At 46.8% G+C, this 15,495-nt stretch overlaps 2 long non-coding RNA genes across 3 annotated transcripts in view; one reads left to right on the forward strand and one right to left on the reverse strand.

Annotated features, from left to right (window-relative positions):
* LOC145516371 (uncharacterized) overlaps window positions 1–13,368 on the reverse strand; it is a 41,485-nt gene extending 28,117 nt beyond the window's left edge. The window contains exons 1-3 of one of the 2 annotated variants that reach the window (XR_014061325.1): window positions 13,157–13,368; window positions 10,963–11,092; window positions 10,668–10,768 (exon numbers count right to left, since the gene is read on the reverse strand). This is a non-coding gene — a long non-coding RNA (uncharacterized LOC145516371). The remainder of the gene's footprint in view (window positions 1–10,667; window positions 10,769–10,962; window positions 11,093–13,156) is intronic. The other variant, XR_014061324.1, reaches the window with a different exon arrangement.
* A 77-nt stretch (window positions 13,369–13,445) lies between these two features.
* LOC145516373 (uncharacterized) lies at window positions 13,446–15,050 on the forward strand. The gene is made up of 3 exons (XR_014061327.1): window positions 13,446–13,482; window positions 13,633–13,716; window positions 13,891–15,050. It is a non-coding gene; the product is annotated as an uncharacterized LOC145516373 (long non-coding RNA).
* Window positions 15,051–15,495: the final 445 nt, after the last annotated feature.

The raw sequence follows: 15,495 nt of genomic DNA on the forward strand, positions 1-15,495 counted from the left end.
ACTCTGAACAGGAAGGTGCTATTTCAGGCACTCCCTTCAAATCAGAGCATTTGCACGGCTCCAGCTACCCACGTTGATGTCACATGAGCATCCAAAAGTAACTAGCTCCTGCCAGTCACTGAGGCAGGGGTGAGTCTATTACTCATAACTTCTTAATAATACATTGGAAATTACAAAGCTCATGACTAAGTTGGTTGTTTAAAAAATCAGACAAGGTTGAGGGTTATGCCTGAGGCACTATCACTTCACTCGGCCATCCACTCACTCATCTCACTTACTCATCTTGAGTATTTCAAAGGCTCACTGCTCGCCAGGTGTTCTTCTAGGCTTTGGGGACAGAGAAGAAAGCAATCAACCTCCCTACCTTCAAGGAACTTACCTTTTCTGGATGGTAAATGCTTTAAGCAAATAAACCAAGAAATACACACACACACACACACACACACACACACACACACACACACACAGTAAAGCTGCATAAGGGAATAAAACATGCAGGGAATATTATTTTTTACAAAGATTCATCAAAGAAGAACGGAAGAACTCTGATTGCCATTTGAGATAGATCCTGAATGCAGCAAGGGAGTAAACCACACAGCTATGTGGAAATAAAGCATTCCAGGCAGAGAGAACAGCAGTGCAAAGGCCCTGAGGAGGGAACAGATTTGGTGTCATCAAGGAACATTGAGGAGACCGAAGAGGCCATGTGACTAGAACAAAAGGGTGTGAAGAGAAAAGAGGGAGGAGACGAGGTCAGGGAGGTAGTGGGGGCCAGCTCCTGTAGGCACAATAGAGATTCGGATTTTATCTGGGGTGTGGTATGAAGCCCCTGGGAGATTTAGCACAGATGCGTTGACTTGCTTTAATAGGACCATGGCACCCCACTCCAGTACTCTTGCCTGGAAAATCCCATGGACAGAGGAGCCTGGTAGGCTACAGTCCATGGGGTCGCTGAGAGTCGGACACGACTGAGCGACTTCACTTTCACTTTTCCCATTCATGCACTGGAGAAGGAAATGGCAACCCACTCTAGTATTCTTGCCTGGAGAATCCCAGGGATGGCAGAGCCTGGTGGGCTGCCGTGTCTAGGGTCGCACAGAGTCGGACACGACTGAGGCGACTTAGCAGCAGCAACAGCAGCAGCTGCTATGTGACCAGAAAGGGCAGGCTAAAAAGCAGGATACTGGTGAGGAGGCTAATGTTCAAAAAAGAGAAAAAAAAATCCGGGGAGCCATGGCAGTGGGATCAGTCACGTTAAGGCATATTTCGAAGGTGGAGCTGACAGGATTTGCTAACAGACTGGATGCGGGATGTGAGAAAAGAAGAGTTTCTGTTGTGCCAACATTTTTGCCTGAGCTCCTGTGGTGGGGGGCGGGGTGAGGTCAGCCATCCACACTGACATATTCTACACACACACACACACACACACACACACACAATTCTACAGGAAGGGTCAGATTTGTGGCTGTTTAATCTCCCCAGAACTGCACAGAGCCCATAGTGCCCCCTGGCTGTGCCGCTGTCTGGGAATGGATGAGTCACGTGACATTATCTGCATCCAGCAGCGCAGTAAAATGTAAAAACCACCACCCCACCACATGCCCCAGAGTGAGAGATGGACTTTGTGCTCCAAAGATGGACCAAGGGCTGGAAGGCCATCAAAGGTAAGAGCTGGGAGGGACCTCAGTTAAGACCTATGGAACACGTACATGAAGTCCCTTGAGACACTTACTAAAGACAAGAGCCTGGCCCAGCCCACGATATCGGAGCCTGGAGATATTCTGTAACATATTCTCTGGGTGAATGTCTTACTCTCCGAAGTCTCAGAACCACTGCTCTAATTGAAGCCCTTCGATTTGCAGGTGAAGAAACAAGGCCTCCCTCCCAGCTCCCACCAGGGCCTGGTTCCTTCTACTCTACCACACTGCCAGGGTCACGGTCCAGTTGACATCACCCTTCATGGCTTCCCCAGCTCTCTGCCTGGTGGGCTGCAGTCAATAAGGTCGCAGAGAGTCAGACACGACTGAAGCGACTTGGCACACAGCCATAGTGACTAGAACAGGGTCAAAAGCTTGATTTTTCAGGTTAGGCAAGCCCATAGAAAGTGGCTTACCCAAGGCTCATAGGAGCACAGAGACTAGAACCAGACTTCTGGGTCCTAAGCTGCCTCTTTCCTTGTGGTCCCTTGAACCCAGTGCCTGGCCTGGCCTCTGGAAGCTGGATTCAGTGGAGTCAGGGAAGTTTTACTCTCCACCTCTCCCTGCTCTCAGCTTCCTTCGACGTATTTCAGGCTCTCAGTCAGAGACAATATTATTAAACAGCTGCTAAGCTGCTAAGTCGCTTCAGTCGTGTCCGACTCTGTGCGACCCCACAGACGGCAGCCCACCAGACTCCGCCGTCCCTGGGATTCTCCAGGCAAGAATACTAGAGTGGGTTGCCATTTTCTTCTCCAATTATTATTAAACAAGCCATTATTAAATTATGCCAAGGAAAATTAACGCTTTCCAAATACCAGATGCATCCCTGTGTCTCCCAGCTTCCCTTGAAGTTAAGTTGGGATATGTGAGTGGTTCTGGACAATGGACTATAAAGAGAAGTGATGTCACTTCCGGGCCAAAATATTTAAGGGTTGGTTTATGACCCTCAGTACTCTCTTTTCTGGCTTTAGCAGCCAGGAAATCACCTCTCCTGGAGTCTGTATCTATAAGACACAGCCTGGACCCCTGCGTCACCACTTGGAAGAGAACTTCTCTGGAGAGTCAGTGGCCCAAGAGCAGACTTCACACGAGCTGAAAATAAACCTTTATGTACTAAGCCACTGAAATTTCAGATATTGTCGTTGCAACTTAGCTTAACCTGACTAGTATACGACATGTTTCAGAAAACATAGCTACTAGTTGGGGTGGGGTTACCTACCTCATATTGGACTATGATAGGATGAGGAATACATACTATTGGGTGAAGTCACTGAGATTTCAGGGTTTTGTCTGTTATTACACCAGAGTCTCCTATCTCATCTTTACTAATAAATTAATCATGATTGCAGCTTACAACTGAGGATCCCTTACAAATGAGAAAATAGAATAATAAAAGATAAAAACAAATATAATCAGTAAGTTTATGTCTGAGTACAAGTAAAGGCAAGTCAAACTAGTGGTAAGTAAAACTATAAAGGCACTTATTGTTTATTTGACAAGAAATTAGAGGTGAAAGTGAAGTCACTCAGCCGTGTCCGACTCTTTGAGACCCTGTGGACTGTAGCCTGCCAGGCTCCTCCATCCATGGGATTTTCCAGTCAAGAATGCTAGAGTGGGTTAGCCATGTCTTTCTCCAGGGGATCTTCTGGACCCAGGGATCGAACCTGAGTCTCCCACATTGCAGGCAGACTGTTTACTGTCTGAGCCACCAGGGAAGGCCCCAAAATTAGAGGTAAGTAGTTTGAATATTAGTTCAGCAGTTTAATGAAGACATAAAAGATACAGATTTTTTCCCTCCTACCTCTGCCTCCTCAGCTTTTTGGTTTTCATCCTTGTTGTCTTATGCTCAAAAGATGGCTACCTCAGCTCCAATCATCACACCTTCATATGACAACTTTTAAATAGAAAAGAATGGGATTCACCCTATTGCGGGGCTCAATGCCGCTTGGGAAAAATCAGGATTCTTTTAGCAAGAAATGAGAGTAATAGCTGTTGGGTTAGTTATCAATAGCATTTGCTTCATACATAAACAATCAAGTTGCATTGCCTAATGCCACGGTATTAAATGCAAAAAAGGTAAAATGTGGTAAGATAATGTTTAGAACATCATTCCTCTCTCTCTCTAGCCAATCCATATCCTTGGTTTTTGAGGCCTTTCCTTTGAATTAACTGAGGGTTAAAAAAGGGATCTTCTCAAGGTGACCTGCTGATTGATAACTAAGCTGGATCTGCAAGCTAGATTCCTGATTCTTAGACTGAGGTTGGGTCTACATGTCAGTGTTTTTCATTATGAGCACCAGGGAACACTTTTCACAAGGTGCCCTTCTCATTAAAAAAGGGCTGAGAAATCCGATAAGTTAGAAAAAGGCTACCTACTTGATCCTCATTTTGGTGATTCAATATGCCCACTAGCATAGTAAAGGCTCTGAGAAGTCCTGCAGCAAAAACATGCACGTTATAACCTTACACCTAGCAGTTCTCTAAATACATTTGAGCATGAAATTGTCACACCACCGCCCCAGTTAACATCTCAAGGGACTAGCATTCTGAAGAACACCTTTGGAAATGCTGCCCTCAACAGGCAGCTCCCCTTGACCCGACCCCATCACGCAACCACTGGGCTGAACGTGTCCATCTGCAGAGACAGGGATAATTAGTCCAGCATATGCCACTGTGCTCCTGCTGCATTCTAGTTCAAGTTCCATTCAGGTGGTACATTTTTTTTCTCTGATTAATGAAGAGGTTTATTTTTGTGTGTTCATTAGGAATTGTAATCATTTTCTAGTAAGAATGAGAGCGTGTCATTGGAAAGAATGAGCATGATGTTGGGCAGTAATGCAGAGATGCCTCTCTGGCTCAGAGAATGCTAGCAATAGCAGTCCACGCAGCCCTGGAGTTCTACTGTGTGGGCCCCTCTGCACACACCTGTACATCCAATGGCCCAGACCTGGGCTACCTTCACACAGGGAGCCAAAGAGAGGTCACTGGCCGTGCCGGCCACCACATACAAACTTTTGGCAATTTCCTTGAGTCTGGATTCCCTTGTCATCTACTGATGAGGACACTAATGCCTAAGCTCAGGGTCCAAACGTTGGATTCTGGACTACCTTACCCCCGCACAGGGCTGCCCCTTCAGGAACAATAAAAGACACAAATCACCCGACATCCCATGATTGTTTATGTTGTTAAACTTTTGGTTGAAATCATCATGCAGAGAAGTGTACTCATCAAAAGTGTACATTGCTACACGTATACGTATAACTGGATCACTTTGCTGTACATCTGAAACTATCATAACATTGTTAATCAACCAATATAAAATAAAAAGTTAAAAAAAGAAACCCAAAGATCATCCCTGGTAAAATATGCGAGAATGAGAACTGGATTTTAATGTAAGAGACTATGAAAATTCATTAATATAGTTTCAGATTTCACATTATAAAGAATGTTTAAGAGACGTCACTTGTTGAATACTAGTCAGGTTAAGCTAAGTTGCAATGACAATATCTGAAATTTCAGTGGCTTAGTACATAAAGGTTTATTTTCAGCTCGTGTGAAGTCTGCTCTTGGGCCACTGACTCTCCAGAGAAGTTCTCTTCCAAGTGGTGACACAGGGGTCCAGGCTGTGTCTTATAGATACAGACTCCTGGTGCTTAGAGGGCGAGGGCGTGTTCAACAGACAACTGCTGAGCCTGCCTATTCCTGACTTGGTGGGTCTGGGAGGGACCGGAGAATCTCCATTTCTAACAAACATCCGGGCAATGCTAATGCGGAAAGCGCTTAAACCTCAGAGCAGCCCTATGGGGTAGGCACTTTTATTATCCCTACTCCTCAGTGAGGGCACCGACGCACAGACAGTACTTATGCCCATGAGCACAGCCATAAGTAATTGGCGGAAGTGGATTGGAACTGAAGCCTTGTGTTTGGATTTTTCACTCTTGACTGTTAAACTGCACCATACTGTGCCCCAAGTAGCTTGCAAAAAGGCTCTTCCCAAAGTCCTGCTTAACAGCTGAAATAAGAGCTTCCGATTCCCTTTAGATAAATCTGTCTTTCTCTCAGGGTTCCTGGATGGGCTATACATCTGCCTTGTCCTGCAGTGAGGTGCCAGCTCCAGTGATGGGTGGATAAGCACGGAGGTCAGGGACATGCCTTTGAGTTTTGCAGCTTAAAAAATCTATATTTGAAACACAACTTCAGGCCTCATTACCTTTGAAACCTGAGGCAAGTTTGGCAGGTATCTGAGCTTCAGTTTTTAAATAATTGTCAAAACAAAGAAATACAAAGTTATTTAAAACCCCAGCTGACTACAGCAGCTTTATCCCAGCAGCTGGAAAAGAGTAATTCCCCTGCAGGCAAAGGCTCTTTGTTGGAGAGATTCTCCTGATGGGTGTGAAGGGAGAGGCCCTAGGGGGAAAAATGGACTTCAAGAAGGTCTTCTTCAATGAATGGTGTATAAAACTAGAAGAAAACAACAGAAGGGGAAAGACTAGAGATCTCTTCAGGAAAATTAGAGATATCAAGGGAATATTTTGCCCAAAGATGAGCACAATAAAGGACATAAACAGTAGAGACCTAGTATATGCAGAAGAGATCAAGAAAAGATGGAAAGAATACACAGAAGAACTGTACATAAAAGATCCAAATGAATGGGATCACTATGATGGTGTGGTCAGCCACCCAGAGCCAGACATTCTGGAGAGCAAAGTCAAGAGGGCCTTAAGAAGCATTGCTGTTAATAAGGCTAGTGGATGTAACAGAATTCCAGTAGAACTATTCAAAACCCTAAAGGATGATGCCATCAAGGTATTACATTCAACATGTCAGCAAATATGAAAGACCCAGCAGTGGCCACAGGACTGGAAAAGGTCAATCCTCATCCCAATTACCAAGAAGGGTAGTACTAAAGAATGTGCTAACCATTGGTCAATTGCACTCATCTCCCACACTAGTAAGGTCATGCTTAAAATCTTGCATGCTAGGCTTCAGCATTATGTGAACCAAGAACTTCCAGATGTCTAAGCTGGGTTCAGAAAAGGAAGAGGAACCAAAGATCAAATTGCCAACATTCTCTGGATCATAGAGAAAGCTAGGGAATTCCAGAAAAACATCTACCTCTGTTTCATCGACTAGGCCAAAGCCTTTGACTGTGTGGATCATAATAAACCGTGGAAAGCTCTTAAAGAGATGAGAATACCAGACCATCTTACTTGTCTCCCAAGAAACCTGTATGCGTGTCAAGAAGCAACAGTTAGAACCCTCTATGGAACAACTGATTGGTTCAAGATTGAGAAAGGAGTATGAAAGGGCTGTCTGCTGTCACCATGTTTGTTTAATCTGCACGCTGAGCACATCATGACAAATGCTGGGCTGGATGAGTTACAAGCTGGAATCAAAATAGCCGGGAGAAACATCAACAACCTTAGATATGCAGATGATACCACTAATGGCAGAAAGTGAAGAGGAACTAAAGAGCCTCTTGATGAGGGTGAAGGAGGAGACTGAAAGAGCAGGCTTAAAAGTAAATATTAAAAAGACTAAGATCATGGCATCCGGCCCCATTACTTCATGGCAAATAGAAGGCGAAAAGGTGGAAGATTTCCTCTTCTTGGGCTCTAAAATCACTGCAGATGGTCACTGCAGAGATGAAATCAGAAGGTATTTGCTTCTTGGAAGGAAAGCTATGATGAACCTAGACAGTATATTGAAAAGCAAAGACATTACTCTGCTGATAAAGTTCCATATAGTCAAGGCTTGGTCTTCCCAGTGGTCACGTACAGTCATGAGAGCTGGACCAATAAGAAGGCAGAGTGCAGAAGAATTGATGCCTTCGAACTGCAGTTCTAGAGAAGACTCCTGAAAGTCTCTTGGACAGTAAGGAGATCAAACCAGTGAATCTTAAGGTAAATCAACCCTGAATACTTGTCGGAAGGACGGATGCTGAAGCTGAAATGCCAGTATTTTGGTTGTCTGATACAAACAGCTGACTCATTGGAAAAGTCCCTGATGCTGGGAAAGATTGAGGGCAGAAGAAGAAGAGGGGTCAGAGGATGAGATGGCTGGATGGCATCACTGATGTAATGCACATGAATTTGGGCAAACTTCAGGTGATGGTGAGGGACAGACAGGCCTACAGTCCATGGAGTTGCAAAGAGTTGGACACGACTGGGCAACTAAGCAACAGTGGAGGGGCTAAGAATAAGGGGAGGGGATGGAGACATGAAGGACAAGTCATTCCAAGATGACTTGGGGCTTTCAAAGGGATGTTTTTAAAGTAATTTGCTTTTCCCCCTTTTACTGTATTGAGGTATAGTTGATGAACAGTATTATATATGTTTAAAGTATACAACCTTGTGATTCACAATGTGCTAGTCGCTCAGTCATTTCCAGCTCTTTGCAACCCCATGGACTGTAGCCTGCCAGCCTACTTTGCCCATGGGATTCTCCAGGCAAGAATACTAGAGTGGGTTGCCATTTCCTTCTCCAGGGGAGCTTTTCAACCCAGGGATCCAAACTGGGTCTCTTGTATTACAAGGAGGTATAGTAGATGAACAATATGTTTAAGGGGTATACAACCTCGGGATTCACAATACCTAAAGGTTATACTCTATAGTTATAAATATTGGCTATATTTCCTGTGCCGTTTTCTTGTAGATTACTTATTTATGCATAGTAGTTTATATTTTTTAAACCTCTACCCTTATCTTGCCCCTTCCCCTTCCCAGATAAATGGATTAAAAAGGCGAGGTATACACAATCTTGGGCTTCCCAGGCGGCACTAGCGGTAAAGAACCCACCTGCCAATGCAGGAGACATAAAAGATGCAGGTTCCATCCCTGAGTCAGGAAGATCCCCTGGAGTAGGAAATGGCAACAACCCACTCTAGTATTCTTGCCTGAAGAATCCCCATGGACAGAGAAACCTGTTGGGCTACAGTCCATAGGGTAGCAAAGAGTGGGACACGACTGAAGCGATTTAGCATGCACACGCACACACACACACAGTGGAATACTACTCAGCCATAAAAAGAATGAAGTTTTGCCATTTGTAGCAACATGGACAAACTTGGAGAGTACAATGCTTAGTGAAATAAGTCAGACAGCAAAAGACAAATATTGTATGTTATCACTTATATGTGGAATCTAAAAAATAAAACAAACTAGTGAATGTAACAAAAAAAGAAACAGACTCACAGACATAGAGAACAAACTAGTAATTTGCTTTTTGATGGCATGATGTCACCATCATTTCCTTTTGTGTGTGCACTTGGTTACTCAGTGGTATTACAGTCTTTGTGATTCCATGGACTGTAGCCCACCAGGCCCCTCTGTCCATGGGATTCTCTAGGAAAGAATACTGGATGGGGTTGCCATTTCTTTCTCCAGGGGATCTTCCCAACACAGGAATTGAACCAGGTCTCCTGCACTGCAGGCAGATTCTTCACCATCTGAGCCATCAGGGAAATCCTCCCTTCTTTTTGATTACCTTCAAATGCAGTTACTTACATGATTTCATATTCCTGGTATTCAGTGAAATGAGTGAAGGGGGATTGGATGTAAAGACAACTTCCCCACCCTAAGGATAGAGACAGACATCCCTAAGGATGATCTTCCATGGTGATAAGAAAGCACACTACTGTTTTTAAAATTGGTATTTGTGCTTTAGACTGGAGGGTCCCTGAGAGCAAGATCTAAACCAAAGATTCCTTCCTGTTCAGACCCAATCAGACAGATTGGTATGAGGATGGCCACTCATGCTGAGTGGACATGATGGATGACCTTGAGCCTTTTTCCTGCCCTGGGTTCTTTCTTAAGCCAGCACCTGGGTTGGAAGGCTGAGTGTGGCAGGTTGAGGGGTGGGGCTGATGGAGGTTTCCTATATACATTGTTCCACTGAGGCCAGAAAGTACATCTGGGGTAGTTTCTCATTTAAGATGTAGTCCTGCTAGGAAATAAAGAATCCAGCTAATAAATGAAGGCAGAAGAGTAAAACAGCACCATTTTGCAACTCCTGTGAATGAATGGATCCAGGCATTGCTCATTGGGCCACTAACAGCACAAAAGAAAGACTTTTGTCCCTTCTGATGGTTGAATACAGCTCCACCCAAGAGGTTGCCTGGTCAAGACAATCCATAAAAGCCAGAAAATGGAAAACTGCATAGAAGAAGCAACCCAATTTCATCAATAAGTTGGAAAAAGAAAAAAAAAAAAAACCAAAGATGGGAGAACCTACGGTTTAATAGACTTAAAAGACATATCACCCATTCAATATGTATGGACCATATCAAATCCTGACTCAAACAAATAAACTGTTAAAAAATATGTCATGGAGTTTCTTTTGGTGCCTTTAAGTAGAATATCACCTAATCCATGTTGGATTTGGTTTAGGTCTAAGGACAAGGAGAAAAATATACACTCATTGGGAGAGCTATGTACATACCCAGTCCCCATGCCCGTGATTAATAAACAGCTTGGTCACCACATCCTAACCCCCATTCCCCTTGACTTTTCAACAGAGGAGCCCTGAAGAGCCGTGGCTCCTGTCTCCTTGGTACCCTCCCATCTGCTTGGAGAGCCCGGCCCTGCTGCCCCACGAAGGTCTTCTGGAGTTTCCCTCCCCTCCCCTCCGAGAGCCCCCCAGGGTTGGGAGTGGGGGGGGGGCGGGAGAAAGTTGTGTCTTTAGGGGAAGGAGCTCATTTGAGGGATGAGAGGAGAAAGACAAGCTTCTAGAGTGGTGAGGCCAAACTGAAATCCCAACAGAGAGGTGTGGAAATCATCAGGACCTGACATTGTGGCAGCTGCCTTGCCGGGAGCTATGAGGGCCACAGGTGAGCTGTGTGACGTCTGTCAGGTCAGTGAAGGTTACAAATGTCCCTCAACACCAGAACTGGGGTCCCTGGGTGACACAGAGCTGAGCCCAAATCATGTGGCCAAGTCAAGCATTCTTGGAGTATATGAAGCTGGACTGCACCTTCTTAGGAGAAAAAGGTTGATGCTGTCTCACTGAGATGTGTTTATATTTTTTTGGCAGCCAGTTAGGAAATCACCCATAATCCTCATTGTGAGCCTGACCTGGAGAGAGAGAGGGACAAAGAGACAGCAAGAGAAAAAAGCCTGAATCTACTCAAGGCTGAGTCCAGCTTCCTAATTTGCAAGAATAATGGAGGACAGAGGGACATTTTAAACGGTGTCATGGGGATGCAAGCAACAAAACCTAGACAGTTGTTTAAATCTCTAAGTCTTCATAGCCTTCTCCTTTCTCGTACCTTACTGACGAATTGAGTTTCTGTTGTGTGGGGTGGTCCACTGCCCACTCTCGCGGTCCTGCAGAGTGCATTGGGAGGGGCCTGGGGCGAGAAGAGTACTCAGGACACGACCCTTGGCTGTGAACAATCCCTGAAGAGGAAAGAAAAAGCGCTGCTTCCTCCAACTGGACCCAGCTGGGGTCCAGGGAAGCCCCACTTATACCTTCGGCTGCCTCTGTGCAGTCCCCAAGCCAAATGACTATACGTGGCCTCCTGGTGACAGTGATATGTATCTCACTGGGGAGACAGGGAGATTTGGAGAAAGGGCCACACACCCAGGGAGAGAGGGAGCAGAGACGAGGGCAGTTTGACCCCACAGACTCTGGGAGGTGGTTTTCAGTGAGTTTCTCTGCCTTCATGGACCTACCTCCTCCTGATCCTGCATTTTTCCTGAAAGCCAGTGATCTGGGATTTGTTTGAATGAGATTGAGATGACAATTGCAAGCAATAAATATAGACTTGTTTACCTGGAGAGTAAAGGGAATCACTGGCGCTTGGGCTCCTACAGGAAACTGTGTCTCCCGTGTAGGGTCACTTAACAGGAGCATTGTCCCACACCTCTCCTACTGCTCCACCCACTCACCCACCCCTTGGCATGAGAGCTGTACCAATAAACCTGACCCTGCCTGGGCTGGAACCTGGGCAGGTGACAACACCCTCAGCCCCCTGCCTGGGTGCCTGCCCCTTCCTGTTTCATGTGTGTTATCCCTACTTGCTTGTGTTTACTGAGCACTTGCTATGTGTTCTGGGCACTGAGCCAAGCACTTTACACTCTGTCGGGCTGGGCTCTGAGATGCAAGCAACAGAATCGAACTCTGGCTGATTTAAATAGGAAAAGAATTTACTCAAAAGCATCTTTGATTACTCATCGCTGCTCTAAAGGGCCTAAAAACCAAGTCTGGGACTATGCACTCAAGAAAAACTCCCACAGTGATGCTGCTAAGGTGGTCCAAATTTGGACACTACTGCTGTGGGCTGGCCCTACACTTGGAGCTTATGCCACTGATGCCAGCTGGACTCTGGCCTCCCAAGGAGCATCACAGCTGCTAATTTTTCATAACTCTGTTGCAGTAACCAGGGATTACACTTCAGGGTTCCCTGGAGTCTGGGGCAGGTGCGCCCGATGGCAGAGCCCAGCCTTCTGTGGTGGGAGATGGGCTTTGCCACCACAGAGACTCCCCACACAGGGCAAGAGGGAGGCAGGTGCTGGCCCCAGAGAAAGATCTGTGTCTATTTTACAGGCATGATCTCATTTGAGCGCGTGCTTTGTCGCTGCAGTGATGTCCGACTCTTTGCAACCCCTGGACTGTAGCCTGCCAGGCTCCTCTGTCCGTGGGATTTCCTAAGCAAGAATATTGGAGTGGGTTGCCATGCCCTCCTCAAGGGGAATTTCCCTGACCCAGGAATCGAACCTGTATCTCTTTTGTCTCCTGCATTGCAAGCAGGTTCTTTACCACTGAGCCACTGGAGAAGCCCATGATCTCATTCATTGCCTTTAAATCTTGTGAGAATGTCGTGAAGTAAGTGGATGTGTCACCCTCATGTATCAGAGCAAGTACTGAGGGTCAGGAATAGTAGCCAAGGACACAGAGTTGGAGGCCCGGGTGTAGGATTTAGAGATATCTGACTCCAGGAAGTTCATCTCCTAACCCTGTCGTGATCCCTGGGGCTCCTGTTGGTAGCACTGCCATTCAGAAAAGGGGCCTGTTTCAGAGAGTGTCTGCAGGAGAGGAGACCCAGAACCAGAGAGCAGGAAGGGGAGAGAATGTGTGTGTCTGTGTGTGTGTGTAACTGAATCACTTTGTTGTATACCTGAAATTAACACAACATTGTTAATCAATCATACTCCAATATAGAACAAAAATTTTAAAAATGTGTATGAAACTTAAAAAAAATAAATGTATATGAGCTTGTGTGTGTGAATGTGTGTGTATGTGTGATGTTTGGGGTGGAACAGGTTAAGGATATCTCCTGGACTTTGTCCACTTTGGCTTCCAGAGCCCTGATCATAACTCTCTGATGGCCAGGCCCTGTCCAATATTTCCAGGGGTGTGTACACAACAGTACCCACAGGACCCTCTACCTCATGACTGCAAAGCTGACCCAAGGCTGTGTGAGGTGAGCTGCATGCATGTTACTGGCACTAGTCACTTACACACTGTCCTGTATGCTCACTGATGTCCACGCCCTAGACAGCAGCTCTGACCGTGTGCAGTGTGAGATGGATATTTAGAAACAGACTTGGAAGGAAACACGGGGTCTTGTGAAATCAGTTCCCCTGGAGAGCTTCATGTCTTGCTCTCACAGCTCAGGGCTGCTGGCATCTGGCATAGGAGCAGGTGCTCAAGACCTGTTCGTTGAATGAATGGATGAATGTATGAGTGGGGAGTGAGAGAACAAATGAACCGGTTTCCTCATGGATGACACCATAATGCCCTTAACCAGGGTGCTCAGTGGCCAGGCGGGCTACTCCTGAGGCTGGTGTGTCCCTTCTCCTCCTGATCCCCACGTGGTCCTCCAGAAGCTTTGATGTTCATCTCTTTGCTCCTCCTTGCTTATTCCCACATCTTGGTCTTTGCTTATTCATTTGCTTAAAAAACTCTTTCAGAGTCTGAAATCTGTCCCCATTAGTTTCTACAGGAAAGCTTTGATTCCCTCCAACAAGCTCTGAAAACCCTGAGCAAGTAGAGGAGTTGCTCTCCCTGCCTGGAGAGGGTGAGTAGAGTGTGCGGACTGGGCTGCAGCCGCCAAAGACGGGAGGAGACTGGGTCTGCTGATGGGATGGTGCAGCCCCCCACCAACCCTGACCGAGGGGTCAGGAAGTCCAGAAGGCAGAAAGGCTGGGGACTGTGCTGCAATTCTCCTGACTGCCCAGCATTTCTCACACAGGACTGGATGTTCAGATTACTCCTTAGAGACACAGGATCTCAACTCCTGGCCTGGAGGAGAACCCAGTCTCTCAATGATGTAAATATCCAAAAGTGGTTACCTGCTTACTACATCCCAAAGGGTCAGCCGCATCCTTGTTCTCCGTTGCCCAGACATCGCACCCAGGGCTTCAAGGCTTCGTTCTTTCATGTCTGGAGTGTTGGGATCCGGAGAGTGGCCGCAGAGGCAGTTGGCCGACCCAGCCTGCAGCCCCATGTGCCGGAGGAAGCCTCCAGAAAGGCAAGCAGCGAGTTTCCAGCCTCAGAGCTGGTGTCCCTGCTCAGCATTGCCCTGAAGGCACCATGCATGCTGGTTACATCTCCCCTCTGCTTGCACCTGCCCTCTTTCCTCCTCTAGCCCCAGGCTTCTCTGGTAGTGGCAGGCAGGCAGGCAAGCTAGAAGGGGACAGGCTGGGCTGGGAGAGAGTGTGACCACTGTCCACTGGTGCTCACAGTGGGGTATGGCTTTCTCCTGGGCGGCTTTCTGTCTGCATCTTTCAGCTCCCACATCCGTTCCCCTCCAGGGAGTCCCGAGGCACGTGCCACGATCTCTAAGAGAGGGGGATGCGCTGGCACGTTTGAGGAATATCCAGGAGGCAGTGTGGATGGGGCCAGGGGCCAAAGGGAAGGATGGGGAGATGGGACCAGAGCAGGGCTGAGGGGACAGGTGTGGTTTCCAGAAAAACTCTACAAGGCACTTTAGCACTACCTCATGTAATCCTCTCGCACCAAAACACTCAGACGTGAGGGGGATTATTATCCCCATTTTCCAGATGAGGAAACCGAGGAACAGGGAGGTTAAATATGTTTCCCACAGGGCACAGAGCCAGGATTCCCACAGTTCTTACCCAGATTCTGCTCTCCTGACCACTTTGCTAAGTGGCCTATACGAGTGACTCTTCAGCTTTAGAGTCGGACAGATGCAAATTCCAATGCTAGGGCCTTCCCGGTGGTCCAGTGATTAACACTCCAGGATCCCAATGCAGGGGGCCCAGGTTCGATCCCTGGTCAGGGAACTAAGATCCCACAATCCGCGATTAAGCCAGCAGGCCACAACTAGAGAGGCCAGCACACTGCCGTGAAGACCCAGCACAGTCAAAATAAATAATAATAATTTTAAAATTCCAGTGCTAAGTTACAACATGGGAGCTGCCTGACCCTGGCAAGTGAATTTCCTCTGGGTGCTTCTGTGTCCTCGCATCCCACTCCTCACAGGGTTACGGTAAAGTGTGAAGCAGAAGTGCACGGGGGGCTTAGCAGGCTCTGCGGGTCATTGTCTCCTCCTTATCCCTCTTCCAGGCCGGTGGAGATATGTCCCACGAGCCAGGTATAGGGACTGAAGTGTGAGGAGCAGTGGGCAGCTCAGTCATCAGAAACATGGGCGGGGGGAGAGTGAGGGCATCAGAAAGCGGGGGAGCCACTTTCTGTGAAGTCACCGCGGAGAGGATGGGTTCGAGAAAGCATGGGGCTGTGGTTCTTCATTCAAGAGGATGAGCACAGAAAGAAAAGGGATGGACAGAGAAGAGGAAGTGAGAGCCACAGGGAAGATGTTCAAATTAAAGGAGTG

This window comes from Giraffa tippelskirchi, chromosome 8, assembly GCF_054371585.1.
Source record: "Giraffa tippelskirchi isolate mGirTip1 chromosome 8, T2T-mGirTip1v1.2.pri, whole genome shotgun sequence".
In the NCBI taxonomy this organism is placed as follows: domain Eukaryota; kingdom Metazoa; phylum Chordata; class Mammalia; order Artiodactyla; family Giraffidae; genus Giraffa; species Giraffa tippelskirchi.